Genomic DNA, 16888 nt, shown 5'->3' on the forward strand with positions numbered 1-16888 from the left:
GGAAAAATAATAACTAGAGTGGAGAAGCCTGGCGGACCCCCCTTGAACCTGAATCCAATCATGAGGAAACATCAAACAAGCCCCAGTCGAGCAGTTGAGGGGGGTCAATGCCCTGCGTCAGAGACTGACAGGAGCACGTCTGTGATGGAATGAGCTGGCTTTCCTCATAGTCCGGGTGACGGAGAGCACACACCCTGGGATGCGGGGATCTCAGTCAGGGGGTGTCAGAGAGGGCTTCTGGGATTTGAGCCCCCTAGGGAGGCTTGGAGGGCTCAAGGAAGCAGGGCCTTGCTTTGGATTGCGCACTGTCAAGAAGCAGGGGTGAGTTATGATGGGGCGTCTCAACAATCTTCTCTCGAAGGAGGGCAGGCTAACGCTGTAATGGGCCAGGCAGCAGTCCTTCATGCGGGCCAGAGAAGGAAGTTCTTGGTGCTTTGTGGTTTTGGCAATGGTCATGTTTTGTCTGTGTTTGGACATGATTATAGGCTGGTTTTGTTTTTGTCGTAATCCAGCACGGTCACAGAGTGGCCTCGGGGCTGCGGGTGTTCTGTGAGGTTGCTGGTGTTCGGCAAGAGAACACCAAGACCTTCCTGTGAGCATGCGGCCGGCTCCGAACAACACCGGGGCCTCACAGAGAGTCACCAGCCGGCCCCTGGCTACCACGGGCTCCGTTTCTCCTTCTCAGATACACCCTCCAAACTGCCATCTACCCTTCAAGAATATGGTCGAGAAAGACAAAGGAAGATTGAGACAGGTGTCCAGATTAAAATAGACTCAACAGAAAAGATAGTACATGACCTGGGCTTTGATTCTGGATAAGAAGAGTATGAAATTTGAATATGGGTTTTTTTATTAGATAGTAGTATGTAAATGTTACATTTCTGGCTTCTGATTATTGTTCCTTGAGAGAGAACACACTGAAGTATTTAGGGAGGGGGAATAATGTCAGCAACTTATTCTCAATCTGTTCAGGAGGAAAATGTTTACATAGGGAAAATAATAAAGGAAATTGGGCAGAATGTAAATAATTGGCGTATCTGAGAGAGGGGCATCACAGTGTTCCCTATGCTACGCTCACAACATTTTTGTATGTTTGAAATTACAAGAAGATGAAAACTCACTGAAAAAGGATAAACGTTGAACAAATGATCTTTTTTTTTTTTTTTTCCAATTTTCTTCCCTCAAAGGGAGTTAGATCACAACAAAAACATAACTCAGCAGTTACAGCCCCGGAGTCTTTTCGTCCCTGGAATGTGGAGGATTCAGGGTGATGGTTTCTCTGATGGGTTCAAGGAAGAGAACAGAGCTGGAATCTTTGACCAAGTTTCCGTGTCGCCCTGCTGCTTGCCAGCTTGGTAATTCAGCCAGAAGTGGGACCTTAATCACTGTGTGGGTCCGCGGGGATCGCAGAGACCACATTCTTTTCACAAACATGAAAAGTGAGGAGCAGCATAGTTGAAGTTTGTTCTTCATTTGACTTCACGGAGATGTGAGAACAAAGCGAGATGTTTTGGAAAGAGTTTTGAAAAGAATGTAGGGCCACAGAAGTATAAGGTATCAATAATAGACACAGACTTTTTGTTAGGTTTTGTTTTGATTTTTGTTTTTAGCTCATAAATTTGGTATAATTACATTCAAGTAGTTTTCTTTCATTCTATTCCTATTTTATTTAGTTTTTGAAACAATAAATACTGATTATTATCAAATGACTGTCAACAACTATTGACATGATTATAGAGATTTTTTATTCTTTACTTGTGATTGGATTATATCAATAGAGTTTTTGATATTGAATCAACCTTGCATTACTAGGCAGAATTTATTATTTTTGATATCCTTTTTAATTTTTTTCTTATTTATGTATTAGAGGGAGAGAGAAAGGGAGAAACAGACTCCACTGGGCTGGGAGCCAGATGTGGGACTCGATCCCAGGACCCTGGGATCATGACCCAAGTTGAAGGCAGACACTTAACAGACTGAGCCACCCAGGTGTCCCTTGATATGCTTTTTGAATGAATTTGCTAATATTTTACTCAGTAATTTTTGCATCTGTATTCCTAAGGGAGACTGATCTGTAATTTCATTCTTTGATTTGTCTATCAGGCTTTGATATAAATTATGCAAGATTCATAAACAAGTGGATGAGCTAGCTTTTATGCCCTGGAATAATTTAAATAACATTGGACTGGACTCTTCTTTAAAGATTAGATAGAACTCAAGTGTGAAATCATGTTGTGTGACTGGCAGATTGTCAATTGCCTCTCCGATTTTTTCTATAGTAATTGTTCCATTATTTGTGTGTCAATTTTGACAATTGTATTTTTCCTAAGAAAACAGCCATTACATCTAAGTTTTCAATTTTTGTCAAAGAATTGCAAGCAACAGTGTCTTCAAATTATTTTAATATCTGTGTATATGTGGTTATGTCTTTTTCCTTTTTCAGCTTGTAGTCAGGCTTGTGAGGGATTTCTCCATATTGAGTTATTCAAATAGCCCTAGGATTTAGTTGTCCTTGTAAAAAAAAATTTGGTTTTCTATTTTATTGATTTAAGCTTTAATGCTTTTAATTCCTTTCTTGCATTTTCTTTTAATTTTATTGTTCTCATTTAACTTATAAGAATGAGTGCTAAGTTATTTCTTATTTTTGTTTTTTATTCTACAATAATGAAGGCATTTAAGGTTATAATTTTTCTTTGGAATACAAAGAAAAGTTTTAACTCTGTCCTATGTATTTTGGCACAAAGTGTTCTAGAATCTTTAATTTTGTTTTTATTTCTTTTTGATCCAAGGGTTATTTTGGAGGATGTTTCTCTTCATTTTTTAATTTACCTAGTAAAATTCACTCTTTCTCGTATACACTCTTTCTATGCATTTTGACAAATGCCATCTAACAATCACCACAATGCAGATACAGAACAGTTCATCACACTACCCCGTCTCCCCAGGTAATTCCCTTGTGTTACCACTTTGTAGTCAAACCCCGCGCCCCAAGTCTTAAACCCTTGCAATCACTGATCTGTTCTCCATCCCTGTAGTTTTGCCTTTTCCAGAATGTCATTTAAATGGAATCATACAGTATGTGGCCTTTGAGTTTGGCTTCTTTCACTTTACATAATACATTCCAGATTCATCCACACTGCCTCTTGCTTGTATCAATAGTTGATTTATTTTTGTTGCTGAATAGTATTCTGCTGCATGGATGTACCACAGTTTGTTTATTCACTCAGCAGTTGGTGGACATTTGGGTTGTTTCCAGGTTTTGGCAATTACTTTTTTTTCAGGTTTTGGCGATTATTAATAAAGCAGTAGAAATATTCCCACAGAGGTCTCTGTGTGAACATAGGTTTTCATTTCACTTAGGTAAATATCCAGAAGTGGCTCATGCGGCAAGTATTTGTTCAACTTTATAAGAAACTGCCAAAAATTTTTCCATAATGTCTGTGCCGGCTGACGTTCCCACCAGCAATGTAGGAGAGTTCCAGCAGCTCTGCATGCTTGCCAGCATTTAGTACTATTTGATCACTATGGTGGAAAGTGTTTCTTAATTTCCAAGTTTTTAAGATGACTTTAGACATCTTTGTATTATCTATTTTTATTATTATCTAATTGAATTGCTATGGTTAGATAACATAGCCAGGAAACTTTCTATTAAAAAATTCTTTTATTTGAATATAGTTCACATACAATGTTACCTTAGTTTCAGATGTACAACATCACGATTCAACAGGTTCTATGCTATGCTGTGCTCATCATGGGTGTAGCTGCATCTGTCACCTTACAATGCTATAAACGGTCATATTTTTAGTTAAGCTTTTTGATCTTTCTCATATATACATATTTAACTTTTTATTGAGATATGTTTCCTATACCATAAAATATTGAGATATATTTCACATACCATAAAGTATATAATTAAATGGTTTTTAATATATTCACAATGTTGTTCAACTATCACCCTTACCTATGAAGTGAAGTCTTTTTACCTCTCAAAAAAATACCTCCAAACCCATTAGCAATTGCCCCACATTCCCCCTTCATCTAGCCCATGATAACTACTAAACTACTTTCTGTCACAATGGATGTGTTTATTCTGAACATTTCACATAAATAGAATCATAATGTGTTTTTTTGTGACTGTTTTCACTTAGCATAATGTTTTCAAGTTTTATCCACATGGTAGCTTGTGCTAGAATTTCATTCCTTTGTGTGACTGAATAACACTCTATTGTATAGATATACTACATTTTATTTATCCGTTTTTCAGTTAATGGATGTTTGGGTTGTTCTCCTTTTATGCAGTATTAATTCACAATACTGCTGCTATGCACATTTGTGTAGAAGTTATGGTATGAATATAAGCTTTCAGTTCTCTTGGGTATATGCCTAGGAGGGAATTGCTGGATCACAAGGGGATCCCATCTTTAAACTATTGTGGAATTGATAAATATTCCACAGCAGCCACACCAGTTTACATTTCATCATGTGAAGGGTTCCTGTTTCTCTACATCTTCACTAACATTTGTTATCATAGCCATCCTAGTGCGTAGAGGATGTATCTCATCTCACTGATTTGCATTTACCTACTGACTAATGATATTGAGCATCTTTTCATGTACTTATTGGCCATTTGTACATTTTCTTTGGAGAAATGTCTGTTCAAATATTGTGCCCTTTTTAAATTGGGCTAGTAGACTTTTAATTATTGAGTTGTAAGAGTTCTTTATATATAATATATATATATATTTTTTTTGATAGTAGACTCTTATCTGATGTATGAGTCCACAAGTATTTTTTCTCATTCTGTGATAAAACCCTATGCTTTTTAACTAAGTTTTAAAATTTTAATCCCTATATTGTTAACATATAGTGTTATATTAATTTCAAGTGTACAATGTAGTGATTCAACAATTCTATCCATTACTCAGCACTCATCATACTAAGTGTACTCTCAATCTCCTTCACCCACTTCACCCCTATCCCAACCCACCTCTCCTCGGTAACCATCAGTTTGTTCTCTATTTTATTTTCCTTTGCTCATTTGTTTTGTTTCTTAAATTCCACGTATGAGTGAAATCATACAGTAGTTGTCTTTCTCTGACTGACTTATTTTGCTTACCATTATACTCTTTAGCTCCATTCATGTTGTTGCAAATAGCAAGATTTTATTCTTTTTTATGACTGAATAATATTTTGTATATGTTTACCACTTCTTTTTTTATATATACCACTTCTTTATCTATTCATCTATTGATGGACACTTGGGCTGCTTCCATAATTTGGCTATTGTAAATAGTGCTACAATAAACATAGGGGTGCATTTACCCATTTGAATTAGTGTTTTTATATTTTGGGGGTAAATACCCAGTGGTGCAATTACTGGATCATAGGGTAGTTCTATTTTTAACTTTTTAAGGAAACTCCATGCTGTTTTCCACAGAGGCTGCACCCACCAACCACGCATGAAGGTTCCTTTTTTCTCCATATCCTTGCCAACACTTGCTGTGTTTTTTTCAATTTTATTTTATTTATTAAATTTATTTTAGCCATTCTGACAGGTGTGAGATGGTATCTCATTATGCTTTAATTTGCATTCTGTGATGTTGAGTGATGTGGAACATCTTTTCATGTGTCTGTTGGCCATCTGAATGTCTTCTTTGGAGAAATGTCTGTTCATGTCTTCTACTCATATTTAGTTGTATTATTAGTTTTTTGAGTGTTGTGTAAGTTCTTTCTATATTTTGGACACTAGCCCTTTACTGTATATGTCCTTTGTAATTATCATCTCCCATTCCATAGGTTGCCTTTTAGTTCTGTTGATGGTTTCCTTCACTGTGCAGAAACTTTTTATTTTTATGTAGTCCCAGTAGTTTACTTTTGCTTTTATTTGCCTTGCCTCAGGAAACATATCTAGAAAAAAGGTTGCTATGACCAATGTCAGAGACATTATTGCCTGTGCTGTCTTCAAGGATTTTTATGATTTTCAGGTCTTACATTTAGGTCTTCAATCCATTTTTTAGTTTATTTTTGGGTACAGTGGAAGAAAGTGATTCAATTTCATTCTTTTACATGTAGCCGTCCAGTTTTCCCAGCAATTGTTGAAGAGAATTTTTATCATTGTATATTCTTTATTCTTTTGTCAAAGATTAATTGACCATAAAATTGTGAGTTTATATTCTATTCTGGATTTTCTATTCTGTTCAATTGATCTAGGTGTCTGTTTTTAATGCCAGGACCATACTGTTTTGATTAATACAGCTTTGTTATAGAACTTGAAGTCTGAAATTGTGATAGCTCCAATTTTGTTTTTATTTTTCAAAATTGCTTTGGGTATTTGGGGTCTTTTGATAGGGATAGGGATTGCATTAAATCAGTAAGATACTGACTTTCATAGACTTTTAAAAAATATTTATTCTTCCAATCCATGAGCATGGAATGTCTTTCTATTTCTTGGTATCATCTTCAATTTCTTTCATCAGTGTTTTCTAGTTTTCAGAGTAAAACAGGTCTTTCATTTCTTTGGTTAAGTTTATTCCTAGGTATCTTTTTTGGTGCAATTATAAATGGGATTGTTTTCTTAATTTTGCTTTCTGCTTCTTCATTTTTAGTGTATAGGAATGCAACAGATTTCTGTGCATTGAATTTGTATCCTGTGACTTTACTGAATTGATTATAGTAGTTCTAGTAGTTTTTGGTGGAGAGGTTAGGGTTTTCTATATAAAGTATCATATTATTTGCACACAATGAAAGTTTTACTCCTTCCTTACCAATGTGGATGCCTTTTATTTCTTTTTGTTGTCTAACTGCTATGGCTAGGATTTCCGATATTATGTTGAATAAAAGTGGTGGGAGTGGACCTCCTTGTCTTGTTCCTGACCTCAGGGGAAAAGCTCTCAGTTTTTCTCCATTGAGCATGAGGTTCACTGTGGGTTTTTCATATAAGGCCTTTATTGTGTTGAGGTACTTTCCCTCTAACACTACTTTGTTGCAGGTGTTAATCATGAATAGACATTGTACTTTGTCAAATGCTTTTTCTGCTTCCATTGAAATGATCATATGTTTTTTATCTTTTCTCTTATTAGTGGTATGTATAATGTTGATTGATTTGTGATTGATGAACACCCTTACACCCCAGGAATAAGTCCTAGTTAATTGTGGTGGATGCTTTTTCAATGTGTTTTTGGGTTCGGTTTGCTGGTATGTTGTTGAGGATTTTTGTATCTGTGTTCAGCAAAGATACTGTCCTGTAGTTCTCCTTTTGTGTGTGTCTTTCCTGGTTTGGTATCAGGATGATACCAAATTCATAGAATGAATTTGGAATTTTTCTTTCTATTTTTTGACAACTTTGAAAAGAATCGGCATTAATTATTCTTTAAATGTTTGGTAGAATTCACCTGAGAAGCCATCTGGTCCTGGACTTTTGTTTTTTGGGAGTTTTTTTGATTACTGATTTAATTTCTTTGCTGGTTATTGTTCTGTTCAAATTTCCCATTTCTTCCTGCTTCAGTTTTGGTAGTTTATATGTTTCTAGGAATTTATCCATTTCTTCTAGGTTGTCCAACTTGTTGGCATGTAATTTTTCATTTATAGTTTCTTACAATTATTTGTATTTCTGTGGTGTTGGTTGTTATTTCTCCTCTTTCATTAGTGATTTTGTTTATTTGGTTTCTCTATTTTTTTTTTTTTTTTCATGAGTCTGGCTAGAAGTTGATCTTTTGAAAGAAACAGCTCCTGGTTTCATTGATTTTTCATTCATTGTTTTTTCAGTTTCTATATTATTTATTTCTGTTCCAATCTTTATTATTTCCTTCCTTCTGCTGGTTTAGAGATTTGTTTGTTGTTGTTCTTCTAGTTCCCTTAGGTGTAACCTTCAGTTGTTTATTGGAGATTGTTCTTGCTTCTTGAGGTAGGTCTGTATTGCTATAAAGTTCCCCCTTAGAACAATTTCTGCAGACACCTGCAGATTGAAAGGAGTCTGAAATGAGTCTCTTGTAGGCAGCATATAGACGGTTCTTGTTTTTGTATCTGTCACCTTAAGTCTTTTTTTTTTTTAAGATTTTATTTATTTATTTGACAGAGAGAGAGAGAGAGAGAGAGAGAGCACACAAGTAGGGGGAGAAGCAGACAGAGGGAGAAGCAGGCTCCCTGCTGAGCAAGGAGCCCAGTGAGGGATTTGATCCCATGCCCCTGGAATCATGACTGCGCCAAAGGCAGACATTTAACTGACTGAGCCACCCAAGCATCTCCTTTTATGTCTTTTGATTGAAGCATTTAGTCCATTCACATTCAAAGTAATTATTGGTATGTACTTATTGCCATTTTGTTACTTGTTTTGCAGTTGTTTTTGTAGTTTTTCTCTGATCTTTTCTTCTCACTCTCTTTCATGGTTTACTGGCTTTTTTTAGTGGTATACTTGGATTCCTTTCTCTTTATTCTTTGCATATCTATTACTGGCTTTTGATTTGTAGTTACTTTTCAGTTTGTATATAACATCTTCTGCATATAGCAGTCTATATTAAGTTAATGGTCACTTAAATTTGAACCCATTCTTTACTCCCCACTCCAATGTTTTAGGTGTCCTATATTTTGTCTTTTATTTTATGAATCCTTTGACTTTTTTTTTTTAACAGAAATATTATTACTGTTTTTGTGGTTTTTACTTTCCATACTCTCATTTATAGTCTTTGCTTTCCACTCAGTTACTTTTAATATTTCTTGTAGGACTGGTTTAGTGGTCATGAACTTAAACTTTTGTTTGGGAAACTCTTTATCTCTCCTATTCTGAATGATATCCATGCTGGATAGTTTTTTGGGCTGCAGGCTTTTCCCTTTCAGCACTTTGAATAGATCATGCCCCTCCCTTCTGAAGTGCAAAATTTCTATTGAAAAATTGCTGATAGCCTTATGGAGTTTCCCTTTTATGTAACTGACTTCTTTTCTTTTGTTGCTTTTTATTTTTTCTTTATCACTGCTTTTTGCCATTTTAATTAATGTGTGTTTTGGTGTGGACCTCCTTGGGTTGATTTTTGGGGTGATCTCTGTGCCTCCTGGGTCTGGATATCTGTTTCCTTCTTCAGATTAGGACATTTTTCAACTATTAACTCATCAAATAATTTTTCTCCTCCCTTTTCTCTCTCTTCTTATTCTTTGCCCCTTATCATGCAAATGTTTTTATGCTTGATGGAGTCACTGAGTTCCCTAAGTCTATTCTCATTTTCCATAATTCTTTCTCCCATTTGCTCTGCTTGATTAATTTCCATTACTCATTCTTCCAGGTCATTAATTCATTATTTCTCTAAGTTGTTATTTATTCCATCAAGTGTATTTTTAATTTCATTTATTGTGTTCTTAATTTCTGATTGGTTTCTTTTTATCTCTTTGTTGAGGGTATCACTGATGTCCTCTACTCAAGTCTGGTATCTTTATGATCATTACTTTGACTTTACTTATATTCGTTTCACTTAGGTCTCTTGCTATGGTGTGGTCCTGTTCTTTCATTTGGAACATATTCCTCTGTCTCCTCATTTTGTCCAACACTCTGTGTCCATTTCTGTGTGTTAGAAATGTCAGCTAAGACTCCAGCTCTTGAATGTCCTTATGACGATGTCCTGTAGTGCTCTGCAGTGCAGTGTCCCATTCCCTAGGACCTGGCACTTCAGAAGTGTCTCCTATGTGTATTGTATGTGCCTTGCTGTTGAGTCCTGGCTGATTTTTCCTTCAGTCCCTTCATCTGCAGAAGCTCTTTCTGCCTGTTTTGGGCAGTGTTTGGTACCCGGCTGGGTGGGAGAAATTTTAACATGGTGCACACTGGTCTGTTTGCTAAGTAAGACCTGATGCCACCACTGCTGGAACTGAGGTCCCACAAAAGTTATGGATCAGGACACTTCTTGCTGGTGAGGTTTGCATCAGTCTTCTATGAGCAGGGCCCCATAGTACCACAGCAGAGGCGAGCATGACTGGGAAGGGAGGACTCAGTGAAGCACAGGGGCATGGGACTTGGTGTAAGCAAGTTAGGCAGTAAGTGTGGGCACTGCTGGGTGGGTGATTCCTGCAGGTGGCCGTATGTTTATGCCGCGGGGGGTGGGGAATGATACCTGTCAGATCCTTTGCTCCTGGAGAGGCATTCTCATGATCCTGTCTCTCTGGGACATCCCCTGAGATGAGAAAATCACTCTCTCCCGTGTGACCCAGGCGTTTTTCAAATTGCTGCTTCTACACTGCATCTCTTTCTCTCAGCTGACTCTGTATCATGCTGTCTTTTTAAGGGCAGGACTCCACTTCTTAACGCCCTCTGGACTATCCTAGATTGAGTACACACATGTTTTAAAATTCCAGGCTTTAAGTCCTGCTCGTTGTTAAGAACTCACAAAATTCAGCCCTTCTCATGATCAAAGCCAAATGTTATGGGGATTCATTGTCCCCATGTGGCTCCCCAGTGTGACAGTCTGTTTCTTGCCCTTCACTGTGACCCTCGTTCCCTCTTGCCACAGATGCCCATAATTCATTTTGCTCCTAAACAGCATCTCTGGGAAATATTTGTTTCCCCAATTCCTGCTTTCTCCCAGTGTCCCTGCCTTTATTGACAGTCTCTTGGGCTGATCCTCCCAGCTCTAGAATGCTTCAGATGGTCTACTTCCTCCAGAGCTCAAGATTTGTGACCTGACTCCTTTACGCAGACAGAAACACAGCTTGCTGTGTTCATCTGGTGGAAAAGCAGAGGCATTCTGAAATACATGAGCCCTCCCTGAAAACCAGTTTGCACAATAACTAGGAATTTTTACTCAAATCCAAAGGAGCCTTGAATAGAGAAATTTTAGACACTGAGGTGAGGGTGATGTTTTGAAGGTGTTTTTGGCCAGAGATTTTTCCAGACCCCTCAATTCACAGTGGCATAGAAACTGTAACACTTCTTCAGTTCTAGAAAAACAGATTTTTGGTTGTCCAAGCAATTTCAGCCTGGTGCCAAGAAAAAGATGCTCTCAGTCTTTTTCCTTTCAGGAAAAAGAAACCAAACCAGGCAGTACTTGTCTCTCATGTTGCCAATTTTTCTAGAGATTCTGGAGGTTCCCTTCATTTGGCTTACAAAAGGAACATCTAGAATGTTTACAGTCTAGCCTGGAGAACTGGAGGTGTCTCCTTGGGTATTTCTGCTATATATAAAGCTATTTCATTTAAGCCAAAAACGTATGGAAGGGGATTTTTCAGTATGAGGTTTAACTATTTTACTGTTAAGGCCAATCTAACTGTGCATTAAGCCTACTGAGGCTCATACAACACAAGCCTGGGAACTACTATCTCAAGGTCCTCAGTACATACACTCAAATATCTGTCCTCCTTGTTTGGAATCAGAGCATATCAGAAACAAATTTCCTTGGTAATCTTGTTAGAACTTGTTAGACCAGCTTTACTATCACCCCAGTATCTCAGTCTCTCCAAACTGGGGCCTCTTGACTTTCTTTGCAGATGTAGCCCCATTCCAGCCTCCAGACCAAATCCCTGTGGTAGAAGAGATTTATAGTCCAGCACTGCTAGTTCAGGTTTGTCTGGTGCCCATATCTGATGAGTGAATTTCTTCCTATTTCGGAGACTTTTAGGCTGGCTCCACCTGGGTTAACTGAGGTTTTGTCTTGCTTCCTGTACACGATCTCTGTTATGAAAATGCTAGAACTTGGGGCGCCTGGGTGGCTTAGTGGGTTAAGCCTCTGCCTTCGGCTCAGGTCATGATCTCAGGGTCCTGGGATCGAGCCCCGCATCGGGCTCTCTGCTCAGCAGGGAGCCTGCTTCCCCTCTCTCTGCCTGCCTCTCTGCCTACTTGTGATCTCTGTCAAATAAATAAAGAAAATCTTAAAAAAAAAATGCTAGGACTTGGTTTGCACATTCCAGACTCCATAGCTGGGCCCTGATATCTGCTGACTCCTTTGCTGATGCAGGTTCTGCTTTCCATACTGCTGAGTGTCCCTTGCCTCCAGCCATGCTGATATGCAGCCTACTCCTTGATACATATACCTGCTGCTCTGCTGTCTTACTGTCAGTCCCTAGTGCAACCCATCTGCCAGATTCAGAACATGCTCTGAACGTAGAGACAAACAAGTGGGACATGAGAGAAAGAGTAAAGAAAACTCTAAGGTTTGGCCTGAGAAACTAGAAGGAGGGAGTTGCCATCAGTGGAGACAGGAAGGGCTGTAAGTAGAACATGCATGGCGTTGCAGGAGGAAGACCAGAAGTTTAGTTTGGATATGCTGACACAGAGATGTTCATTGGCTATCCAGCTACGGAGACTGAGTTGGTCATTGGACATACATTTCTGGAATGACATACCACTGGCGGAGGCCTTTTTTGTATAGTTCTTACCATGGACTTGGATTTGCTCCAAGTCCTCCTTTTTTCTCGTGGTACGTATGGGATCAGTACTGTGATTTCCATGAACGCACAGTGGAAGCAGAACTGAAGCCCTGTCTAGAGAGCATTTTATAGGGTCCCATCCGATGGAATACAAGGTTTAAGAACAACTTTCTACCCAAATATGCTAATCAATCATATCTGCAGGTGAGCATTTGGCTTTTTGTGTATATATATTCATCACCTGGTAAATGGTGATCCTTTGGGAACTATTTTCTCTATGTCTTTTGAAGGAAAAATTGAAAAAAATTGTGTTTAGTTAGCTTTTATATGAAAGTATTATCTCCTAGCTAAAATGTAAACTATTTAAAATATTAAAAGCCCAGAAAACAATCTTAAACAAACCCATTTTTAAAAAATGTATGAAAGGGAAGCAGAGCACCATAAACTTGGTGGCTTAAAACAACAAAATTTATTCACTCACAATTCTAGAGGCAGGAAGTCCAAAACCAAGGTGCTGGTGCTCTCTTCCTTTTCTGGTGGTCCCCAGCAATCCCTGATGTTCTTGGCTTGTTGCTTCACCTTCCAGTCTCTGCCTCTGTCTTCACGTGGTCTTCTTTCCTGTGTGTCTGTGTCCAGATTTCCATTTACTTAGAAGGACACCAGTCAAAATATTAGGGCCCACACTAACCCAGGATGGCCTCATCTTAATTCAATTACAACTGCAAAGACCCTATTGCCAAAAAGGGTCACATTCACAGATTCTGGATTCTGGGGAGATAGGAATTTGCGGGGTGTGGGGGGGGGCGGGGGGGGGAACGGACACTATCCAACCTAGTAGAATAAGAGTGAATTTACTCAATATGTAGCCAAAATACAATATATCGTTCTCATAAAAATGAGCATATATGCCCACAGCAGAACAGTTAACAAAGTAAACACTTACACAAGAGGATTTACCCTAATTCCCAGTTCATATCACACTTCACTGTATTTCTCTAGTGTATTTTCAGAAACCATAGCACTCTACTACTGTGCTCCACTGTGTTTCATGAGATTCCTTAGTTGGCCACTTGCTTGCCCTTTTCTAAGTCATCCCTGATAGGTTTGATAGTCTACTAGGGACAAAAATGAATCAGGTAGCTTTCTGTTTCTTCCTTTATCTCTGCTTCACACAGAATCCCAGATTAGTTGCCTCAAGCTCTTCCCCTGGTCTCCGAACTTTTGGATCTAATCAGCTTGGAGAGCAGTGAGCCTAACTTCTTCAGAGCTATGCTTGGCCTCCTGAAGGGACAATCTCCTATGGAATGCAAACTGGCTCCCTCCATTCAAACATGGGTCAATGCAAGTGAAAGCACAAAAAAGTTGGGTGTTAGGCCATGGATACCTCTTCCTTACTCTGAGTGCCACTCTTCCCTGTTATGTGGAGCAGTGGGCAGGGTGCCCCCAACCAGGATCAAGCACATAGTTTACAAGTGGGAGAGCATGCTCCTTTCTGATGTCTTCTTATACCCTGTATTTCCAGTTTACCAAGTGGCTGGAGATCTTCATCTTGGCTGTCAACATGTAGACATGGTTATTTTGAAATACACAATCCAAACAAGGAATCCCAGATATTTACCTCATAGCATAGATTTGGATTCTGTTGCTTCAGCACTATATAAACTAAAATACTAAAACAGCTTTTTTGTTTTCTTTTCAGCATCAACTTTTCCTTTAATGTCAGAATATTTCTGCTGCATCAGTTGCCTCCTTGGGCCAAATATTAGGTACAATTTGTGCTAACCCAGTTTATTTCTACTGAAAGAAGATCTTTGCTTATCATGTCTGTCCTTTCCTCCCTAAGAGACAAACTAACAGGTAAAACCTGCCTACTTGAAGAAGTTGAGGTTCTCAACAGAGGACTGAGTGCAGTGCTAGTGATAGTCTCATGAGCTAGTTGATAAAACCAGACATTTTTCATCTCTTCCCTAGAACACCAAAATTCTTCCAAGGAAAATATCAATCTGGTTAACCGCTAACTTTACCTGCTCCCAGGACTGCTAACTTCAACACAACCTCTAATTCCTCAACTACTGTAACTATAGATAGTAAGCCACTAACAACGGAGAAAAAGAAAATAAACAAAAATGGAAAAACCCTTCCTTTCATGCACAAGTTCTTTTCTACAAGTTCTTTCCCATAGGTTCCTAATTCTTGCTGAAAAATGGTATCGTTAAGCTTCTCAGGAGAATGCAAAACACTGATATATTTCTTCCTAAAGGGCAGTGTGTAGCTAGTAGCTGACAAAGATTTGTGAATATAAGAAATAATCATACAGATTTACTTCTGGCTCGGTTACCCCACTTCCATAAATGTGCCCTTGCCTCAAAGTGGGATAACAAAGATCACCCACCAAAGTATAGAAAGACAAACCCTAGAACAGGTATAAACTACTAAATATTCTCATCTCTTTTCATTCTTGTTTTTATGACTCAAAATATATGTATACATTCGTGTGGTAATAGATGTTTACCTCTAATCACATTTAACCTGGACACTGTTAATTCATGGCAAAAGAGTCAATGAAATGAGAATGCATCAAAAAGCCTCTAGGGAATGGTTTCTAAGATTCAGGGCAGGAGCCTCTACAAAGCGGTTTCAGACGGTAGAACCAACTACCTGTTCCATTTGGTTATCTCAAAAGCACATCGAATGCAAGGTGTTATAACCAAGTCCATCATGTTCCTCCTCCATCCTCATGCTGTTCCAGGCTTCCTCTAACTCACTAAATGGTGTTAGTTGTGAAAGCCAAAAATCTACAAGCCATCTTTAACTCACCCCTTTCCTCATTCACCCTAGCCCAACCCATTATCAAGTCATATCAGTTTTATCTACTTTATTACTCTCGAGATGGCCGCTGCCACCACCACCACAACTGCTCACCTCACCATGGTCTCCTAAGTATCCACACTAACCATCAACAGCCCTCTAGAGTCTATTCTTTACATTAATGCAGGTTATTCACTTTCCACTCAAATTTGCAAACAGTACTTTGAAGTAGTTCGCAAACACCGAAGAAAAAAAATAAATGCATACATTATAAAGCATAATAAAATGAGTACTTCCATTTTACTCATGCACCTACCACATTTTGGGGCGGGGGGAGCAAATGTAACTCCCCTGCGTAAAATCCATGTAATTCATCCACAGAGGTATTTTGGTTCTTAGGTTTTATGGCTGCCACTTCTTACCTGAAGATCTTCGCTGTTACTATTTAAATATGCTCTCCTGCTTTCATTTTCTGCCCTCCTAACTTCTCTTACACAACTCTCCCCAGGGTACCCAGGGTTTTCCTTCACAAGCACTTACACTAGAAATGGCATATTTATGACTGACTGCTAGAAGTCTAAAAGCTCTGTGTTGGCACAGACTGAATCTTTTTTGCTTGTCATTGCAACGACTGTACCCACGTAATACCCTGGCACCAGTAAATGTTTGTTAGACGATGAGACGTGAATTGGCCAAACTATGGGCGGAGAATAGGGGAAGGAAAAATCCTTAGAATTTCCTGTGTGGTAGAGTCATTTCATGTGAAAGGGGCTTTTCCCCATCAGTCAATCCTACCTTTAATGAATTCTAGCCCATGGGGTAGTATATGTATCATAAGAATTGCCTAATTTGATTGCATCAGCCTTAGACATGCTTCATGAACTTCAACCAGTGGGCCTCTCCGTATTATCTCTATTCATTTAGCTATAGTCTATGCACAACTGCCCTTAGGACTAGCGCTTTAAAAGTTCACATCTTTACTTTGACCTCGCTCAACCAAGAAGGTGTACTGGGAACCAAAATTAAGAGCTCAATAAATTATCTATTGCTACTATATTGTTGGAGAAATTATAACTGAACACAGGTTTGCGTTAAGTATATATACTTTAAGTAAATATTCTATAGCTGTAAATGTGAATGTAAAATATTGGATTTACAAGTATCCTTTGCCATGGATCAGCTATAAGGCAAGTTTTTAACAATGTATATATACTTCTTAAATAAGTATCTTAAGAAACTAAAACATGAAGCACTGATTCTCACAATCACCTAGAAACAAATTTTTATTCTTTAAAGCCAGGAGAAACTATTCTTTATGTAAAAACTGAAGTTACTTCTATCTTACAGGCTATTTTATATATATATAGATACAGAGAGAGAGAAAGAGAGAGAGAGGCAGTATTTATTAGGCCCACAATTTTGACTGGGATTTAAATTCAGGCTCTGCAGTTTCTGGCAATGACTCCTAGAAAACTCATTTAGTTTCCTCATCTAGGAGAGAGGAGCATTGCCTGGTTAACAGGACTATCTGAAGTTCAAACAAAGTAACATATTAGGAAGCACCAGTCACAGTCTGTACTCGGTAAAGGTTAAAAAAATTAACAGAAACTTTATAGCATTGTAGCATATACAGGTTATAAACTCCTATAAAGGTAGTAAGTTATAAATAAAACACAAATCCTAGAGTATCTCTTGTTTAATTAAAGCAAACGGTCATAAAATCTTGGCCCAAACCCTAGAA

Source organism: Lontra canadensis, unplaced genomic scaffold (genome assembly GCF_010015895.1).
Source record: "Lontra canadensis isolate GAN:19392208 unplaced genomic scaffold, GSC_riverotter_1.0 scaffold100, whole genome shotgun sequence".
In the NCBI taxonomy this organism is placed as follows: domain Eukaryota; kingdom Metazoa; phylum Chordata; class Mammalia; order Carnivora; family Mustelidae; genus Lontra; species Lontra canadensis.